At 47.4% G+C, this 20638-nt stretch overlaps 1 protein-coding gene across 2 annotated transcripts in view; it reads right to left on the bottom strand.

The window, feature by feature from the left end:
• Nucleotides 1-20638, bottom strand: part of DNMT3A (DNA methyltransferase 3 alpha) — a 1977379-nt gene that overhangs the window by 1034171 nt on the left and 922570 nt on the right. The window lies entirely within an intron of this gene.

Below are 20638 nucleotides of genomic sequence, written 5' to 3'. Positions count from 1 at the left end.
ATCATGTTAAGATAATGTCAAGTGATCAGGCAGTCAAAGGTTTTGTGAAAATTAGTAATGACACTTAGGTTTGTAACATGGAATGTGTGCGGTTTAAACGATGTCCAAAAGAGGTATAAGATAGGAGCTCGATTACGTCAGATGAATGTGGACTTTATTTTTCTGCAAGAAACACATATAATGAGTACCCAAGAGTTTTTTCTGAATCAGATGGGATATCAACTCATAGTTAGTTCCAAACAAGGTGCTAAAAATAGAGGAGTCGCTATTTTGTCAAGGAGTAAAAACTTGATAATAGGGAAAAAATTAGAGGACAAATGGGGAAGGTGGGCCATGGTAGAGATCGAGATAGATGGGGTTTGGACGACGATGGTGTCAATTTATGGATCTACACAGGACGACCCGGAGGTGTTACAGTTTATAGATTCTGAGTTAGCTGCTTGGCCTCCACAGATTATTATAGGAGGAGACCTCAATATTAACGGGGCTGATGGGTTAGGAACTGGGCAAAATAGAAGTTATAAAGGCCGTAAGAAAAGAGTTCATAAGGCACTTGTTGACCTCCTGCGTAGTAATAATTTGAATGATGTTTGGGGTATTACTAGACCACAACAGAAAGGATATACTTACTATTCTGCACCACACCAAGTTTGTGTTAGGCTCGATTACTTTTTAATTTCTAGTAATCTAATGTCAAGGGTCAATATTGATAGATTGCCAAGAATTCTAAGTGATCACAACCCATTAATTTTGGAATTAAAGTTAGAAGGAGGAAAAAGATCTAATCGGGTATGGACTTTTGAAAGAAGACTTCTTTTAGAAGAGGATTATGTATTACATATGTCGAAATGGATCACTGACTTTTTTTACTATAATAAAGGAACGGCATCGGAGGGAGTTATATGGGATGCTTTTAAGGCAGGCGTCCGTGGAGAAACATGCAGTTACAGTTTTCATAAACGCAAATTGGAAGGGATACTACAAAGGGAGCTAGAGAGAGCCGTCTCAGAAGCAGAAGAACAAGTCGATAATTGTCTTATCAGAGGGGACCCAGCTGAACAATATCTGATAGATTTACTAAAAGTCAAAAGCGAGGCGGAAGGGGATCTGGCAAAAAAAGCGGCAGTACACTATACAACCCGTAGGGAAAGATGTTACGAATACAATGAAAAAGTTGGGCATGTACTGGCCATGCGTACTAGGCAGATAGCGGCAGCAGGCACGGTCAGGCAAATTAGAGATGAAAATGGCAATATACAAACTGGTTCCGAAGAAATTAGGGAAGTATTCAGGAAATTTTACCAGACCCTTTATGATCACCAATATCCTTGTAGTAGTGAAGAGATTAGTGACTATTTGGAGAATATACCAAATGAGAGGGTATCAGATGAAGATGCAGATAGATTAGAAACTCAGTTAGAAATGGAAGAAGTTAAGGAAGCCATGGGCAAACTCCCCTCAGGTAAGGCTGCCGGCCCCGACCAGATACCTCTAGAATTTTACAAAACTTTCTGGGGGGTACTTGCTCAAGAGTTAACTAGAGTGTTTCAATCTGCACAGCTTGGGCAGTCTACACCAAAGTCATGGGGGGGTGCAGACATCGTCCTGATTCTTAAAAAGGGCAAGCCGGAGGAGGAGCCTGGGTCTTATCGCCCCATCACATTAATGAATAACGATACTAAAATATATTCTAAAATATTGGCAATGAGATTCGCAGAAGTAATTAACTCACTAGTCTATCATACCCAACATGGCTTCATTCCTGGTAGAGGAACAACCCATCATACTAGGAAAGTAATAACATTATTGGATGCTGCCGAAGTCACAGGGGACCCGATGGCAGTCATGCTGTTGGACGCTGAAAAGGCGTTTGATCGGGTCTCGTGGGACTATTTGTGGTACACCTTGGCTAGAGTTGGCCTTAGGGGTGGGTTCATAAAAGCACTGCAAACCCTATATAAAGAACCGGTCGCGGCCTTAAGAGTCAACGGGGGGACTACTGGCCAATTTTCTATTAAAAGGGGTACACGGCAGGGGTGCCCATGCTCCCCATTACTCTTTGCCATGTATATGGATCCACTGATCCGCAAACTAGAGCTCTGTCCAGAGATAACTCCATTGCCGACATTATTGGGACCATGTAAGATCTTGGCTTATGCTGATGATGTGGCGGTGATAACACCAAACCCCACAGAGGCAACTGTGCACATAGAAGAAGAGGCCCGCAGATTTGGACGGGTATCCGGGTATGCCCTAAATGTCTCCAAGACTCAGATAATTAAAAACTCTGTGACTCCGTGTGACGACAATCGTGTGGTACAGGCAGGGACTTACCTTGGAATAAAAATAACAGCTGATTTAAATAACTTGGTGGAAAATAATATCGCCCCAATAATAAGCAAAACAAAGAAGGATTTGGATCGGTACGAAAATCTACACTTATCACTAGTGGGCCGGGTCAATATTATTAAAATGATGATATTGCCAAAATTTTTGTATATATTTAGGGCCATCCCACTCTTATTTGAAAATAAGTGGTTCAAAATATGTGAACAAATGATCAACCGCTTCGTATGGGCTAAGGGAAAAACACGCAGAGCACTGAGATATATGTCTCTACCATGGGAACGTGGTGGCTGGTCCTTACCAGACCTAAAAGTGTATTATTGGGCCGCCGCATTCCAAATCATGTTGGGACTGGTAGGGGGGGCTGATATAGATGACTGGGACAAAGCAGGATCACTTGCAATTTATGGTTTGGTCTTAGGTAAAAACGCGGAAAATATATTTTTAAGATTTACGGAGGAAAGTTATTATAAACGAACACGGTTCAAGATGCTAATGGCTGCCCATAATGTTTGGAAGGGAATATCAAAAAAGATTGGATTTGGGAAATATAATTTTTACACTAGACTCAAAAATAACCCCTCACTTCCGAGTATGGTTTTTTCGGGAGCTGTATTCCAAGACTGGGAGTTGCGGGGGATAAGAAAGATTGGAGATATTCTGGGCCCCCAAGGTATTTTACAATTTGTTGAGCTACAGGATCGATATACCCTAGATACAAAACATTTTTTTAAATATCTTCAAATAAGGAGTTGTTTAATAAACAGGAAAGGAGGACCCATGGGGTTTGATAGAAATATATTGTTGGATATTATAGAAACAGGCGCGGATTGTACTATAAAGAGGTTCTACTGTGAGATGACAGTGTTAAAGAAAGATGATATGGAGAAATGGATAAATAGGTGGTCTGTAGATTTGGATATAAGTAGGGATATTTTTTCAGAATCATTAGAGATGGGAAGAAAACTGTTGTGTTCATCTTCATTACAGGCTCAACATTATAAGACTCTATTCCATCTCTACTACACCCCTGGAAAAATTGTTCAATGGGGGGGTACTACGGGAACCACCTGCTTCAGATGTGGGAGTCTGGGGACGGACCTAACACATATTTTTTCACTCTGCCCACATCTGAATAGTATAAAACGGGATATTGAGCAATTTCTACAGAATGTATTATCAACAACAATAGAACTAAGCCCAGCTGTCATGCTATTAGGAGTCAATCCTGAGACTTATGTGGGTAATGAAAAGTTTCTATTTGTAGCATTGGCCATCCTCAGACTATTAGTCGCCTCGGCATGGCTGGACCCTAACCCTCCAACTTATCATCAATGGTTGGGGAAGTTATTATCTATTCAAAAGCTAGAATCAGCTATCTATGCGAGGAGGGGGAGAAACGGCAAGAAACTAGGCTTAGCAATATGGGAGCCTCTCGTCCACTGGAAACAAGGTCCTGATTAGTGATCACCAGGGGGGGGTTTGAAATTGAGAATTTAGTATATAGAAGTCTGTGTATATTTGGAGTATATGATTTGTTCTGAGAAAACCATGTATGAATCGATATTATTTTATGATCATAACGTTCTGTATAATTCCCATACTTATTTATGATTTTGTATTGTAATGAATGTTATTGTGCCCTGTTCTCATTTCAGGGGGGGAAAAAAGGGGTAAAATTTCAATAAAAATATTTAAAAAAAAAAAAAAAAAAAAGGAAAGTTTGAGCTATTGGTATTGTAAAGGACACTTTTTTTTATTTATGTGCTTGTTTTGATAATAGCGAAATTAATAGCTTTGTTATTTACAATGCCATAGTTTTATCTTTCGCAAATGTGACACCTATTGTAACACAATATGTGTTGTAGCACTGAGTGGTGTGAGGGTGAGGGAGGGTGAGGGTGAGTGGGAGGGTGAGGGTGAGTGGGTGTGTGAGGGTGAGGGTGAGTGAGGGGGTGTGAGGGTGAGGGTGTGTGAGGGTGTGAGGGTGTGTGAGGGAGTGTGAGGGTGAGTGAGGGTGTGTGAGGGAGTGAGGGGGTGAGGGTTAGGGGGTGTGAGGGTGACTGAGGGTGTGAGGGTGAGGGGATGAGGGTAAGGGTGTGTGTGGGTGAGGGGGTGATGGTGAGAGGGTGAGGGTGTGTGAGGGTGGGTGACAATGACAGTTTCTTCAATGCATAGAAAGCAATCCTCATTCTCAAACTCATGCATTGAGAGATGCATACCCACACACCCATAACTTCTCTTGTACACTAGTATGAGGGAGACACATGAGGGAGAAAACAATATTGAGCAAAGGCAGAAGCTCCAGCAGGGTGGAGAGGAAAGCACACGAGGAATACAGCTGGAAAACACATGTACTTTTTTTGAAGTGCTTAAAAAAAAGAAAAATCGGTTTGTCCTTAAAAGTGAGCAGTGGAAGGAAACAAGTAGTTAGACTGTGGCCCAGGGGAAATGCAAACAGAAGACAGACAAAGTAAGCCATTGAATAAGAAGCAAGTACATTTGTGACAATAAAAGTAGCCAGTAATTGGCAAGGAATGGGCAGTATTTAAGCCCACTGTAATTTCTTGGTAAGATGACCAAATTTCTTTTGCAATCCGCTTTCGATGTCTGGTGGGCTTGACCTAAACAAGGTGAAAGCTACTATTAAATGGCTTCAGTGCTCAGTCAGAACAATGAGCTCTTCTTGTATACACTGTTCATGCTTATACTTGAAACTTTAGTCAGGAGAAATCATTACTTAACCGCAATTGGGACAGGCAAATTGTAACCATTCAGAATTATAGCAGACCACGTAGACTACAGTCGACGAGTGTAAGGGGTGCCCAGACTCAGGAAATCGCTTTTGGACCATACATTAATACATGTTTTGCCATTTGCAAAAAAAAAGTTATCTGGATATCAGTAGACTATTGCAAGCAAAATAATTAAGTGAGCAAGGAAGGAACAAAACCAGCACTGCCGGGACACACCTCTTTTATCCTTAATTAGAAAAGCATAGGATTCCGAGATAGCATGCTGTTTTGTTTATTGTATACATTGTGTGACTTCGTTACAAAATTGTATGAACATTCAGCTACAAATTTGCCTTGGAAGGGACCTCGGAAATGTTTTTTTTTTCTTGAACAATTAAAAGCAGGCGAAGGCTGAAGTCATTCTATGCGCCCTTGTTTTTTAGAGTAATTGTGCATTTTCCACTCGTATTCATCAGTTTCAGCAAACTGAAACAACACGAGTGTTTCACTCGGTATCCTTGTCGTGGAAATAAAAATGCATGCAGCCGTTTTGCAGACTTATTTACAGCTTTAAAGAAACGGACTGAAAATCCAAAACCGCACAAGGCACCCGCAATAGAGGCACGGAGCACTAAAAGGCACTAGTTGCTGGTTGATAAATGTAACAAGCTCTCTGCATTGCAGGGATGGGGACGGAGGGAAGAGAGAGAAGGGGAGGGTTGAGGAGAAATGCGACACTGCGGGCAGGGGAGGGGGCGGAGCGGGTAAAAAAATAAACAAACAAGACGGAGGGAAGAGAGAGAAGGGGAGGGGGGAGGAGAAATGCGACACGGCGGGCAGGGGAGGGGGCGGAGCGGGTAAAAAAATAAACAAACAAGACGGAGGGAAGAGAGAGAAGGGGAGGGGGGAGGAGAAATGCGACACGGTGGGCAGGGGAGGGGGCGGAGCGGGTAAAACAAGACGGAGTGAAGAGAGATAAGGGGAGGGAACTGATGTGCACGCGCTTTTAAGCTCAATGCGCATGCGCATTGAGCTTAAAAGTCACGGGCACTGCAAGGAATCGCCACGATTCCTTGCAAGTTGGTTCAAGAGTGGATAAGCCCCCATAGTCTCGCAAGCTCGATGCACATGCGCATCGACAGGCGAGACCTAAAAATGATTGTACAAAAGTCATTATGAAGATTATTATAAAAATGTGCGGAGTTCAGCATCAGTGTTGAGTCCCCATGGGATCTCCGTTCCCATCATAATAATCCATTTGGACTCAGTCTTTCGCAGTACAAGCTGACGCCCCCCCTCCTCTCAGTTTCCAAGGGACATGTTCAATGCCATAAAAGGAGAAATTCTTCAAATTGCTCTCATGATCTTTCCAAATTGGTTTTGACATAGCGTAAGAGAAATCTTTGTTGGTAATTGCTGTTAGGTGTTGTAAAATTCGCAACTTGAATTTGTTTATGGTGCTTCCAATGTATTGTTTCCCACATTTGCACTCTAGAGCAGGGATACTCATAGTAAGGCCCGCGGGCCGGTGGCGGCCCGGCAAGCCTTCCCTGGCGGCCCGCGGACCCTGCACACATCATACCAGTGTTTTAATTTTTTTTTTTTTTTAAAGAGTGTTTGCAAACTAAGTTACAGCAGCGCGACTCCTAGACTCTGCTGCTCTGTGGGGGCCGGCCGGGGGATTCCTGCCATAGTTGGAGTGGAGCTGCAGGGGCGCTAAGAGGTGAACAACACAGCCTCATTAACATGCTAATGGTCTTTTAAAGACCTGTTAATGTGCTCAGTGCGGCTATGTGTGTGTGTGCTACGAAGCTGTCTCAGCCATGGCTGACACAGAGGCAGGGTGAGAAAAGAGGGAGGGAGAGGGAAAGAAAAGGAGACTAAGTGAGGAAGGGAAAGGGAGAACGGGTGAGGGAGTAAGAGAGGGAAGGAGGGAAATGGAGGGTGGAAGCAGGGTTCAAGTTGCGGTACCACGCGGGTGGATGGCGTCCCCCCACTTATTTTACCGGGAGCTCGATAACTGGAGCAAATGGAGAAGCACATTCACTATTTGGCCTCCCTGGGGTGAAATTGGAGCTCATTCAGAATGCTGCTCACGCGCTGGCTTCTCTGATGCAATCACATCTAAGGGGCGAGCAAGAGGAGGCAATGAATCTGATGGTGCAAGCCACCTTTCGTGACATCACTTCTTGTTGTGACGTCAGCGTCCCCCCACTTCTTTTTTTAGGACTTGTGCCCTGGGTGAAAGGGAAAGGGAGGGTAAGGGGGGGAAAGGGAGTGACAGTGAGGGAGGGAAAGGGAGATCGGGTGAGGGAGTGAGAGAGGGAAAGGGTAGGGGGGAAAGGGAGGGAGGAAGGGAAAGGGAGGGGGAGGGAAAGGGAGTGACAGTGAGGGAGGGAAAGGGAGACAGAGTGAGGGAAGGAAAGAGAGTGAGGGAGTAAGGGAGGGAAAGGGAGACAGAGGGAGGGAAAGGGAGACAGAGCGAGGGAGGGAAAGGGAGACAGAGTGAGGGAGGGAAAGGGAGTCACAGAGTAAGGGAGGGAAAGGGAGACAGAGCGAGGGAGGGAAAGGGAGATGGAGGGAGGGAAAGGGAGACAGAGCGAGGGAGTGAGAGAGGGAAATTGATGCAGGGAAAGGGAGGGAGGGTAAGGAATGGAGGGAAAGGGAGGGAGAGAGGGAGTGACAGAGTGAGGGTGGGAAAGGGAGACAGAGTGAGGGAGTGAGGTAGGGAAAGAGAGAGTGAGGGAGGGATAGGGAGACAGTGAGTGAGGGAGTGAGAGAGGGAAAGGGAGGGAGAGAAAGGAAGGGAGGGAAAGGGAGTGACAGAGTGAGGGAGTGAGAGAGGGAAAGAGAGGGAGGGAAAGGAAGGGAGTGACAGAGTGAGGGGGTGACAGAGGGAAAGGGAGACAGAGTGAGGGAGTGAGAGAGGGAAATGAAGACAGAGGGAGGGAGACAGAGGGAGTGGGACAGAGGGAGAGGGACAGAGCAAGGGAGAGTGAGAGGGAGGGAGGGAGACAGAGAGAGAGAGCGAGGAAGAGAGATGTGTGTATGCCGGGTCTGGTGGCTCAGTGGATGAAGGTGTCCGCTGCAGGGACCAGTGATCAACCTCATGGTCAGGTGTTTTTTTTTTATTGCTCTAGCCCCGCCCCCTCCCCCACTGACCCCGCTCCCACTGGTGCGGCCCTCGGACACAATTCACAGTGTAAATTTGGCCCCCGAGAGAAAGTTTGTGAGTACCCATGCTCTAGAGTATACACTACAAATGTTGTTTCACGTGTTATTCTGTCCTTGGTTTTGATTTTTTCTTCTGCCCAGCTCACTACTTCTTGATGGTTTTGTCCATATTTACATGCTTTACATTTGGGGCATTTGAAAAAACAATTTGTACTTAGCCACTTCATTTTGCTATCTCCTTTTTCTGGCTTTTGAAAATAACTGTGTGGTAATAAGTTCCACAGGGATAATGCCTACCTATAGGTTATGCTTAGATGGTCCAAGGCACATGTCCTTAAGTCTTCATCTTTTTTTTTTTTTTTTTTTTTTAAATTTGTTTTTATTGTTGCTGTCACATGGTACACAGTTACGGTGAATCATTCTTCAATGCAGCGTCAACATTCAGCTGCAGTCAATCAATAAAGCAACTTTTCAAATTTTATACCCCCAACTTTAAACTTGCTGCTACAAGGGTCAAAGTAAATGATCCGAGTCAGAAATCAGATATAACAATTGGCGTGTCTAGAAGCATCTAACGGCATTTTACGCATTCACTGATAAAATCAAGCTCGCCTGCACTTTCAGTTCCCAGGGCCTCGTGTTGTGCGCTGCTTCTGATGCCTACTCCTTGCTCCCTCCCACTACTCCATATCCTCGTCCTCTCCTGAGCTGTCCCCATCCTCCTCTTCAGGCAAAGGCTCACAAATGTCCCCTCTGTATGTGTTGCAGGGTGACCAAATTTTGTTCCATTTGCGTGGGTTAAGCCTCTGCTGGTACACCGCCCTCTCTGTCACCATAAGCATATCCATGTTCCTGCACCACTGCGCCAGTGTCGGTGTCTCCAGTGCCCCCCAATTTTTTGCTATATCCCGCTTTGCCAGCATCACACCAATGATCACCCATCGTTTCGCATGCAGTGACATGTCTGTTGGGCCCCACACATTCAATAGGCAAACCCTAGGGTCAGGCGTGAATGGGTTCTGTAGGGTCTGGCTTATCGTGCGTGTTACACGCCTCCAGTATTCTTGTATATTAGGGCAGGCCCACACAGTATGGAACAGTGTACCCTCCTCCCCACAGTTTCTCAGGCAATATGGGTGTTCTGCCCTGTGTATTTTGTATAGTGTCGTGCGGGTGTAGTAAACCCTATGTAGTACTTTAAATTGGACCAGTCTGAATCGGGTGGATATACCCGCCTCCCTGGGCGATGCCAGTGCTGCATTCCAGTCCGCCTCATCTAGGTCCCCTATCTCATCCTCCCAATATGCCTTCAGCTTCCCCAGTGGATCCGGTAGGTTGTTCAGTAGTTTGCGGTAAGTGAGGGAGGTTGCACTTGCCTCCATATAGTCCGTAAGCAGTCGGTCCTCTAACGGAGCTGACTCCGGAACTGTCACACCCGGCTCCAACACAGACATGAGCGCGTGCCTCACTTGTACGTATCTGTATGTTTCAGTCACCCCAAGGTCATACTGCTCCCTCAGGGTCGCAAAGGAGAGCACGCCCTCTCTCGTCCATAGATCGCCCACCGTGGAGATTCCGATGTTATCCCATTGGTCAAACCCTTTAGAACTGTGCAAGTTACCGAGGGCCTTGGCATCCCATAGTGGTGTGAGTTTGGTAATTACTCCCTCCCATGCAAGCCGCCTCTGAGCTTTATGCCATATAGATACAGTATGTTTGGTAGGCCCTTCCAGCTTCCTCACCATTCCCTTGTTGTAGAGTGGGGCCAGGAGGGTGGTCGTGCCCAGTTGGCGTCTATCCGCCATGTAGGCCGGGTCATCCTGAGCACTATGGATCCACTGGTTGATCACCTTAAGGTGAGCTGCCCAGTAGTACAATTCAAGGTTGGGGAGGGCTATCCCCCCGCTGTACCAGTCTCTAGTTAATTTCAACTGTGCTACCCTGGCCGGTTTGCCTCTCCACAAGAGGCCTGACAGTTGTGCCGACACGTGGCGGAAGAATGATACGGGGACCATCGCCGGCGTGTTTTCCAGGACATATAGGAAGCGAGGCAGCGCCATCATTTTGAAGAGCGCCGCCCTACCTAGAAGTGTCAAGGGGAGATTCTTCCAGTGGCGCACGTCTGCCTTCAGCCTGTCCAGCTGGGGCTTAAGGTTCAGGTCCAGAAAGGTGGTATGTTCCCTTGTAATTTGAATCCCTAGGTACTTGAAGGAGATGGGTTCTACGAGCAGTTGGCAATCCGTAGGTAGGACCGGAGGGTCGCCCTGTACCATGTAGATTATGGACTTGGACCAGTTAAGTTTATAGCCTGAAGCTGCACCGTGCCTCTCACACAGTGCCAGTAAGACCGGGATGCCGTTCGTGAGGTCCGTGAGGTAGACGAGCATGTCGTCGGCATACAGGGAAACCCTATCCTCCCATCCACCTCCCCACTGTATGCCTTTCAGCAGCTGGGTGGTTCTGATAATCGTGGCCAGGGATTCCAGCACTAAGGCGAATAACAGCGGTGAGAGCGGGCACCCTTGTCTCGTGCCCCTTGCCAGTGGAATCTCCCTCGAGATATGTCCATTTGCAGTCACCCTTGCCACGGGTTCGGTGTACAGTAATCTGACCCATGATATGAATTTCGAGCCAATACCCATGTGTTCCAGGACCGCAAAGAGATAGCGCCACTCCACCATGTCAAACGCCATTTTGGCATCCAATGACAGCACCGCTGCCGGCTCCTCCAACTGTGGGGCTCGTGCTAACACCCCGTGGAGCCGTCGCAAATTCAGCGCCGTACTCCGGTGTGGCATAAAGCCCGACTGGTCCGGATGTATCAGGTGCGCCAGATGGGGCAGCAGTCTGGTGGCCAGTAGTTTTGCCACAATTTTACTCTCGGCGTTGAGGAGGGAGATTGGGCGGTATGATCCGCACTCTTCAGGGGGTTTGCCGGGCTTCGGTATTGCGATGATTGTGGCCGTGCGCTGATCAGGAGGCAATCGCCCCCGCTCCTGGCATTCCCTGTACATATGGAGTAATGGTGTGGACAGCGTTTCGGGCATGAGTTTGTACCATTCTATCGGCACTCCATTGGGGCCCAGCGCTTTCCCTGGGTGTAACGCTGCTATAGCTATCTGTATTTCTTCGGCCGTTAGGTCGGAGTCAAGCTCGTCCCGTTTATCTTGTGGGAGAGTACGGGTAGGTACCCCCACGAGAGAACCTTCTGCCATCTCCCGCGTGACCTCGAACTCAGGGGAGTATACGGAGTGAAAATGGTCTGCCAGGAGGTCTACTATTCGTGCCGGACTGGTATGTATCTCACCGGCCGGGTCTTTCAGTTGCAGTATGGCCCTCTGCCCTCCCCGAGTCTTCTCCAACCACGCCAGGAGCTTCCCTGCTTTATCTCCTATGTCATACACCCTACTTGTTGTTGCTGTCATACTGTCCATTACCCTGCGGCGTACATGGTCGGTATGACGCTGCTGGCACAGTCGGAGCGTGTGTTGGGTAACCCCAGTCGGGTTCCTCTCGTGGTCCTGTGTTGCCCTGTCAAGTTGCTCCTCTAGATCTATCAATTCCTGACGCTGTGTGCGCTTGTGCTGCGTGATAGCTGAGATTGCCTGCCCGCGAAGGACCGTCTTGTAGGCCTCCCACAGGGTTGTATGTGACGCCACCGAACCTGCATTTTCGGTGAGGTAAGATCGCGTACCTCTCTTCAAAGCCCTGGCTATACCCGGTTCCCTGAGGTATCCCGGGTAGATAGGGTAGATGCGTCTATGGGTTCGTTCCTGACTGGACAGCGTCAGTGGGGAGTGATCAGAGACCCCTCGCGGTCTGATCTGAGAGTCAGTAAAATTGAGGAGGCCTCCCCCCAACGTAAGGAAATAGTCAATCCGTGATAGGCTATCGTGAACTGCCGAATAGTATGTGTATTGCCGGTCTTCTGGGTGGAAACGCCTCCATATATCTATTAAACCCTGTGCTTCCATGAAGTCATGCAATCTGGAGGGCCCTGGTGTTTGTGTGCGCACTGGGTGGCGGTCCAGGGAATTGTGCGCCACAGCATTAAAATCACCTCCCACGATGAGATCCCCTTCTGGAAGGTCTAACAAAAATTTCCCCAGTTCTGGGAGAGCTATGGTGTGCAGTGCCGGCGGGATATACACCGAGACCACGTTGAGCGGCTTTCCCTCCCACTGCCCATGTATCGCCGCAAAGCGCCCCTGAGTGTCAATGCTAACTGATTGGGTTATGAACCTGGACGAGCGATGCATTAATATCCCTGTACCCCGGGACCCTTTAGTAAACTCAGAGTGGACAATCATGCTGTAGCCTTTCCTATCTAGGGCCCGTGTGGCTGTGCCAGTGAGGTGTGTTTCTTGTAGTAGGACCAGGGCGGGATTCAACCTTTTTATGCTCTGTAGGACCAGCCCACGCTTAATTTTGTCTCCCAGACCCCTCACATTCCAGGACATGAGGCTTAACGGGGATGCTTGCCCCATATTAGTGCCCCCCCCATCATGCTTGGATGAGCGGAAAGTTAACTTGTGCGCGTGGAGGACCAAGCAGCCTGTGAAGTGAACCTGGGTGCTGCGCCGCGATACTACCATTTTACGCTTGTGTGTTCCATGGTATCTTCCCTGACCCTGTGTGCTAACTAAAAACCAATTCCTCATCCTACCCCCAACTCCCCCCCTCCCTGCCCCCCTGCTCAACAGACTCAAAACTGCCCGCCCCCCCCAACTTAGCAGAGTGCCTGACCCCAACCCAAACCATAGTACTTGCTCGCTGGGGTGAAGGACTCTCCGTAGTCAGCGGCCCCCTTCCTCGGCCGCGGAGGACCTCAGCCCAGTGTCCAAGGCGGCACTGCCGGTCGTCGTCAATTCAGCCAGACATTAGCAGTGACTCACTGTTCCCCATCGGCGCTCTCCTCTTGAAGTTCAGTCAAAGGGGAGTGTACCTCTGCATCCTCGTCGTTGGCTTGTGAGCCCTGCCGAGATCCAGCATTACGGTGTTTGTTCTGTCTGTTGGAGCGACGAGGGAGGCCCGCCGTCCTCCACCCCTCCAGCCATTCCTGCGCCATCTCTGGGGAATCAAAAAACCAAGTTTTGTTGTCTGCCACGACTCGAAGCTTGGCCGGGAAAAGCATTGAATACGGGATCTCTCTGGCTCTCAGTTCCTTTTTAACTTCGAAAAAAGTTCTCCTCCTCCGTGCAACCTCGGCTGTGTAGTCCGGAAAGAAGGCCAGAGTAGCGTTCTGGATCTTAATAGGGGGTGAGTTCCTTGCCGACTGTAGGATGGCGTCCCGATCCCTGAAATTGAAGAGCCTCGCTACGATCGGTCTGGGGTTAGCGCCCGTCTTATGGCGTCCCCCCGGGACCCGGTGTGCCCTTTCCACTGTGAAGAAGGCGGAGAGTCCTTTGGGCTTTAGGTTCTGCTTGATTAGGTTCTCCACATACAGGTCCATCGCCCTCGTGTCTTCCGATTCCGGCACACCTATTATGCGGATGTTGTTCCGCCTCGAGCGCCCTTCCTGGTCATCGAGCTTGTCGCGCAGTTCCTTATTTTCCCTTGAGATGCGTTCCATACTAATCTGCAGCTCCGATACGTCTTCAACCAGGGATTTGGTCACCACCTCCATATTATTCACCTTCTCCGTCATCTTATGGAAGTCCGCCCTTATAAGTGTGATTTCGGCTGAGATCGACCCCACCGTGGCTTGCACCTGCGTGAGGGCCCGCATGACGTCGTCTATGGTCGCTTTCTTGCCCCCGGCTGCTTCGGCAGTCTTGCCCGATTGTGATTTGGCGTCCGGCGAGGAAGAGCTGGGCTTTTCATATGCAAACCGGTCCAGGCGCGACTGCGCCGCCACGTTTTTTGGTCCCTTGCCGGCCATCTTGGCTGCTGGTCTCTCCAAAGGTGAATGTAGCCGGCGTATCAGTCCCCTGAGCCGGTAGATCTTTTCGTTCGTATTTACACCTGGTTCCGCTGGGGCCGTCCCACTCGTGCCTCCCCCAGACCGCTACCGGACACAGTCCAAGGGCCCACGCTGTGTTCAGAGGTTAGGTGTGGCCCCTGAGAGTCGTTGTGGCCCCTGCGGCCAGCGACGACAGCAGGCACCACAGGGTTCCCGTAGTCCGGTGGTGCTCTTGCAATGTCCAATGGGGACGGTGGGATGAAGTTGCCAGCTGTGATTCAGACCCCTTCGAAGGGCAGTCGATAGTCTTTTTACCCCCTTGGAAGAGCGCTCGCTGCTCCTCTCCAATCCCTCATGTGCCGCCCTTGTCCTGTGGCCGTCGGATCTCCCTCCTGGTACCCCTGGAGTTATTGTGGGGTCCGTGACACTGGCAGGGAAACTGCCCGAATTCAAGGTGAGCGTCCCGCGTGGACGCACCTCTGCTCTCGGAGTCCGCTCTGGGGGGAGGCACAATCAGTTCTGTTGCCTGCCCGGGCTCCCCGCCTCGCAATGCGCCCTTGTTCAGTGGAGGGGCCCAGGAGCTATATTGCGGTCAATTTGGAAGCGAGAGTTCTTCCTCCACCTGCCCCAGTATTCTGTCTGCCCCACCTGGTCTGCAGCGGCTGAAGCAGGGCTTTGATGTGACTCAAGATGGCGGTCACTCGTCTCGATGTCGCCGCACTGAGCGCCTCTAGCCGTCCCTGCAGGCTGTCCGGGTCGTTCTCCTCCTCACCTCGGACGGGCGCTCGGGCTCGCACACTGGGCTCCTGAAGTCCGGTGGCGATAGCTGGACGCCCCGGGTTCCCCTCCGCCGTCGCCGGCCGCGGCCGGGCACTTCCGGTGTCTCTCTGCCCGGGACGGTCTGCTTCCTGCCAGGTCAGCGGCACAATCTGCTCCCCGGCCCGGATGTTCCACACAGGCCCACACGGGGTACGGTCAAAACTGCACTCCCCGACCTCGGATTGGAGTCCCGCTGGTCTGGATCTCTGCCGCCCGGTCCTGGGCTTCGTTGCCTTCCCGCCTGGGAAATGTTATTGCAGGATAAATGGTCGGATTTCTCTGGGGGCCGCTTCAATCACGGAGCTCTCCTCCTAAGCTGCCGCCATCGCCGGCTGCTGGCCACGCCCCCAAGTCTTCATCTTTTGAGAGTACTTTTCAATGACCTTGTAGTGCATCTCGAATCACTCCACTCGAAGAATTAAACTGTAATGAACCTCACAGTTTCTCTTCTGAATTCTTCTTGTACTTTTCATTTCGACTTTAAGGATATAGCAAAAGTTCACCTTTCTTTTCCATAGCTCTTGATTTAGCATTCTCTAGGACCACTGTTGGATATCCTCTTCTTAAGAATCTCACATACATTTGATCTACCTGTGATAGAAATTCATGATCTTCCGAGCAATTTCTCCGAGCACATAGAAATTTTCTGTAAGGGACCCTCCATTTGAGAGATTTCGTGTGAGCAATGTTTGCTGAAAGAATGCTGTTATACGCGGTTGGTTTTCGGACCTGAGTAATACACATTCTGTGGTCCTTTTGTATAGATGTGTAAATCTAAGTAATCTATTTCCTGTTGACTGGTAGTATAGGTGAATTTGAGTTGAAGTGCGTTTTCATTGAGAGATTTCAGAAAGGAATGCAATTCCTCTGTGGTACCTTCCCAAATTAAAAACAAGTCAGATGTAGCCTTACGGCTAGGGCGTCGCCCTCGAAGCTGGGGAACCAGGTTTGTGTCTCGGGAACGACGCTCAACATCCTGTGATTCTGGGCAAATCACCTATTCTCCCCTTGCCTAGAAAAAATGAATGTATCCTTCTGTAACGAAACTGGTGCTATGTACGCTCTGATACCCGATGTCTCGGGTCTAGTTCGCGCTATATAAAACTCTAAAAAAAAAAATAAAAAATCTATATAACACACTCAAAATACCACTTTGTCAGTTGTCATCGTATTTTCAGACCAGATCTGTTCCGCCTCCCAAAAACCCATAGTGAGGTTAGCATAAGTGGGTGCAAAAGAAGTACCTACTGCGGTCCCGCTACTTTGTCTATATAATGTTTTGTCAAAAATAAACATATTATTCATAAGACAAAAGCGCATCATGTCTAAAATCATTTGGAACTGACCCAGTACATTCAAGGACAGTGATCTCAAACAAAATTTGCAGGCCCTGATGCCATCATTGTGTCTGATTGAAGTACAAAGGGAAACTATATAGATCGGGACCATTGTGTAGTCCTCCTTCCAAGGAATCCCTCTAATTCGATGTAAGAAATCCACCGTATTAAGAATGTATTAGGGTAAACTTTCAATACATGAAAAGAGGAAATGTCTAGAAACCTGGAGGTGTTTTTCAAGAGGGAGTGACAAGAACTCACAATAGGGTGTCCAGGAGGATTTTTAAGGTTCTTGTGACCTTTAGAAAACATAAATAGTTGGAGTAATGGGTCGAGTTGTTAGAAGATACTCAAGTTCATCATCATCTAGCAGACTGTTAGGAGTGCCAGTTACCTAACGTGCTGTGGACTACTTTCATAATTGATAGAGTTGGATCCTCTTTAAGCCTTTCATAACTGCTCACATCGTTCAGTTGTCTCTTAATTTCTAAATATTATTTTTGAGAATCCAGCACAACAATGTTACCACCCTTATCTGAGGGTTTGATGATATTATGTCCATTCGAAGGTCCTTTAATGCCCAATTGTCATCCACAGTCTTATTGTTGCGCCTTTTTTGTTTTCCTTTTCTCTCCTTTATGTATATAGACCGAAAATCCTCCGTCATGAGTTCTTGGGACGCCGGTTCTTAGCAGCTGTTGCGGTTCACAGGGGGGCTGTGACCACAAACCCCAGACTGCCCTGCGGATGTCTATTTTTAGGAGAAAAATGGAAAACAGAGGTAGTGAAAACAAATGTGCCATGTCACAAAATATATGGAGGAGGAAAACAACACGTGTTCACGTTGGAAGAAACGAGAAACAATAACTGAGTGGAAAGTCGTGAAAAAACGTAATTGCAGAACTGATTATGTTCTACTGCCTAGGAAGAGATTTGTGGGTTTGCATAATCTTGTTCTGTGCAGCTCTATTGTATTGTATTGTAATTGCATTTATATAGCACTCACTACCCTGACGAGGCGTCGAAGCGCTTTTCCGGCGAGTAGCACGTTACTCCGGGACCCATAGAGGATTAGTGTTGAATTAGTATAGTGAAACATGCAAGTACATTTTAAGTGGTGGATAGGTTAGTCAGTTATTTGGAATGACAGCATAAGGATAGAGGAGGAAAAAAGGTTTGCATTTATAAAGCGCTTGTTACCCCTGATGCCGTGCTGAAGCACGCTGTTCAGGAAGCCCATAAAGGATTAGTGGTGAATTAATATGGTGAAATATGAAAGTAATTTCAGTGGTGGATATTAGTCAGTTATTTGAAGTGAGAAGGATAGCGGAGGGATAAAAGGGAAGAAAGGTTTGCATTCATATACCACTTGTTACCCCTGATGGATGTTGAAGCGCTTTTCTGGCGAGTAGCACGCCACTCCAGAACCCATAAAGGATTAGTGTTCAAAATAGTATAGTAACATATGAAGTAATTTGAGTAGTGGATAGGCTATTCAGTTATTTGGGTAGAGAAGGGTAGGTGGCGGAATAGAAGAGGGAAAGAGGTTTGTATTTATAAAGCGCTTGCTACCCCTGATGGGGTTTAATGTGTTTCTGAGAAAACTATCTGGTTACATATGCAGCAAAAAAAGGACATTATTTAGATAGGCCTGGATGTTGCCTGCTTGAGCATTAAGTACCTGGGGAGGACAGTATCTGATGGTTGAAATGACGTGAAAGCACCTGAAGAAACGTCTAGTTCAGCTGCACAAGCTAAGTTTGTCTGAGCTAGCCTTTGTGAACGCATAGATCTTAAATGCTTCCACTTTCCTGCAATACATTGCTTCTTCTACTTTCCCGGCGGAACTTCTTTTTACAAAGTTTAGACATGTGAAACTTTGGTGAGACAATTTTTCCACCTAGCCTCATATGCAAAAATTAGCTGTGAAAGTGAACATTCTTTGGCAGGCCGAAGTGGCTGAAAGAGCAAGCCAAGAAGGTATACCCTTACCAAAACCCACTAGAGAAATGAAGGAGAAAGGATGGAGTGTTTGGTGCTACTCATGAGAGTCATAAGAAGATAGGATAAAGTTGTTTAGTTTGTTTTACAAATGTTGGGTGTTTTGTTTTACAGTAGTTGATATAGTTTGTTAAAATAGTTGTAGTTTTGTAATGTCAAATTATTTTATTGTAATAAATCATCGAGTGAATTTTTTCACCTAATAGTTATTATAGATTTTAATATTATTACAGTATTGCAATATTGACTACAACTGGCAGTTCCACCTTCAGGGACTGCAAAAGTGCTCTTGTACTTATATATGCATCTATAAGGTACTTTGCACATCTTTTATGCTACAGAGACTTGTTAATGTAGAAGCCAATTATTTGGATACCGAAGTATGGTGACTTGTCATGCAACAGTGAGGTCTCAGTAAGTAAAAGAAATGTATAAAGTGTGCATATTCCCAAGAGCATCTTGGCAATAGCGTCTGTTGTAGACCCAACTGAAATGCCTAAAAGATAGGGAGCATGAGAAAAAACAGGTATTAATCTGTTTTCTAAATTGTTTCAAGTTGGACTGAGCTTTGAGCTGATAGAGCAGTGAATTCCAGAGTTTGCATGTGGAGAATGTGAAACTTTTGCCACCCTACATGGCCTTGTTGATTTTAGGAATTACCAAATAGAGAACCACCAGTAGAGAGATCAGTCCTCGTATACACTGTAGTATTGAGACCTCTCATACAAGAGAGAGGTTTTGGCACCGAGGTCATTGCATCCTCATACTCTACTTTGTACTGCTATCAGCTGGTGGAGAGGGTAGTTATTTAGCACATCTTACTATATATGCTTGTGACTCTGGAGAGAAATTTCAACTGAGAAGTGTGTTCCACACCCTACTACGCCTGCCTGTATCAATATGGAGAGGTCTGAGGGAGAGGTGAGTGTGTCCTCCACATTCAACTATCCACACCAATCAACCAACACGCAGTTCTTCAGTAGAGAGGATACTCCATTTGTACACTCCGCTATGGACTTTATCACCAAAAAGAGAGGATGGAGCAGAGAGTAGTCTCCATCTACAGTTTACTAAACATGTTAGTTACTCTGGGGAGAGGTCTGAGCCAACAGAGCTGTCTCTTTCCAGATCCTATGCTGGTCATCCATGGCAGCTTTCTCAGCAAAAAGGTAATTTCCTCCCCATACCCTGTTTATATACCTGTCACCCTAGGGAGAGGTGTGAGCAGACAGGCAAGCCCCTACTACCACCCGATTACGCACACTCATCATCCAAGAGAGGTCTCAGCATGGGGGCCAGTTCCTCCTCATACTCTAATTCTTGTGCCCGTCATCCAAGACTGGGGTGTCAGCAGAGAGGCCAGTTCATTCCCACACTCTAATATGCATATCTATCACTGTGGGGAGAGGAATGAGCACAGATGTCGGGATAGAGACCAGTTACTCCCCACACTCTACTATCAACATCCGTACTTTAAGAGAGGGGTCTCAGCGGAGAAGCCAGTTCTCCATAAACTGTACTATGCTCATCTGTCATCCGAGACAGGTCTCAGAGGAGAGGCCAGTCTCTCCACAAACTCTACTACGGACGGCCGTCATCCCAGAGAGAGGCCCCATCAAAGAAGATAGTCTCACTCGATACCCAACAACGCTTTTCTACCAGCCCAGATTGGTCTCAGCAGAGAGAGTAATCTTGCTCCAAAACCTACTACGCACACCCATCATTACAGAGAGAGTTCTCAGCAGAGAGGCTAGTCACTCCCCACACTCTACTATACAGAGTTGTTGACCTGGCGAAAGGTGCCAGTGAAAAGCCTAGTCTCTCCTTACACCCTACTATACACTCCTATTATACTATAGAAAGCTCTGAGTGGAGTTGCCACTTTCTTCCCATACCCTTGTAGTGGGAACTAAAAGTACATGTACTGTAATCAAACAAAGTGTAAATTCTATCCTCCTAAAGATGCTTGCAAAACTCTAATGATCACAAAAAAGTAGGGAAAGGTAGAGAAAATCTGCCTGAAGAGGGAGGTCTCAGTGCAGAGACTTTGCTGTTTCTACAATCTACTAGCTACACCCAAGGATGCGGAAATGTTACCCATGACATATATGCTAAATGTTTGAGCTTGCAAAAGTTGATCAAATATGCGAGTGGAGGCAGGCATTTGTGTGCTCCTGTGAAACACTCGCTGATGTCTATATTCCCCCCACCCCAAAAAAGGTAGTTATAACTTGAAAGAATCACATATTGTAGCAATAGGGTGGCTCCGACAATAAACTATGAGCCTACTTATGATGTCGGCGGAGAGAACACCGTTGCGGTTT

This window comes from Lissotriton vulgaris, chromosome 6 (genome assembly GCF_964263255.1).
Source record: "Lissotriton vulgaris chromosome 6, aLisVul1.2, whole genome shotgun sequence".
Taxonomy (NCBI): Eukaryota; Metazoa; Chordata; class Amphibia; order Caudata; family Salamandridae; genus Lissotriton; species Lissotriton vulgaris.
Note: the sequence above shows the minus strand (reverse complement) of the source record. Positions and strands in the feature narration are given on the sequence as shown.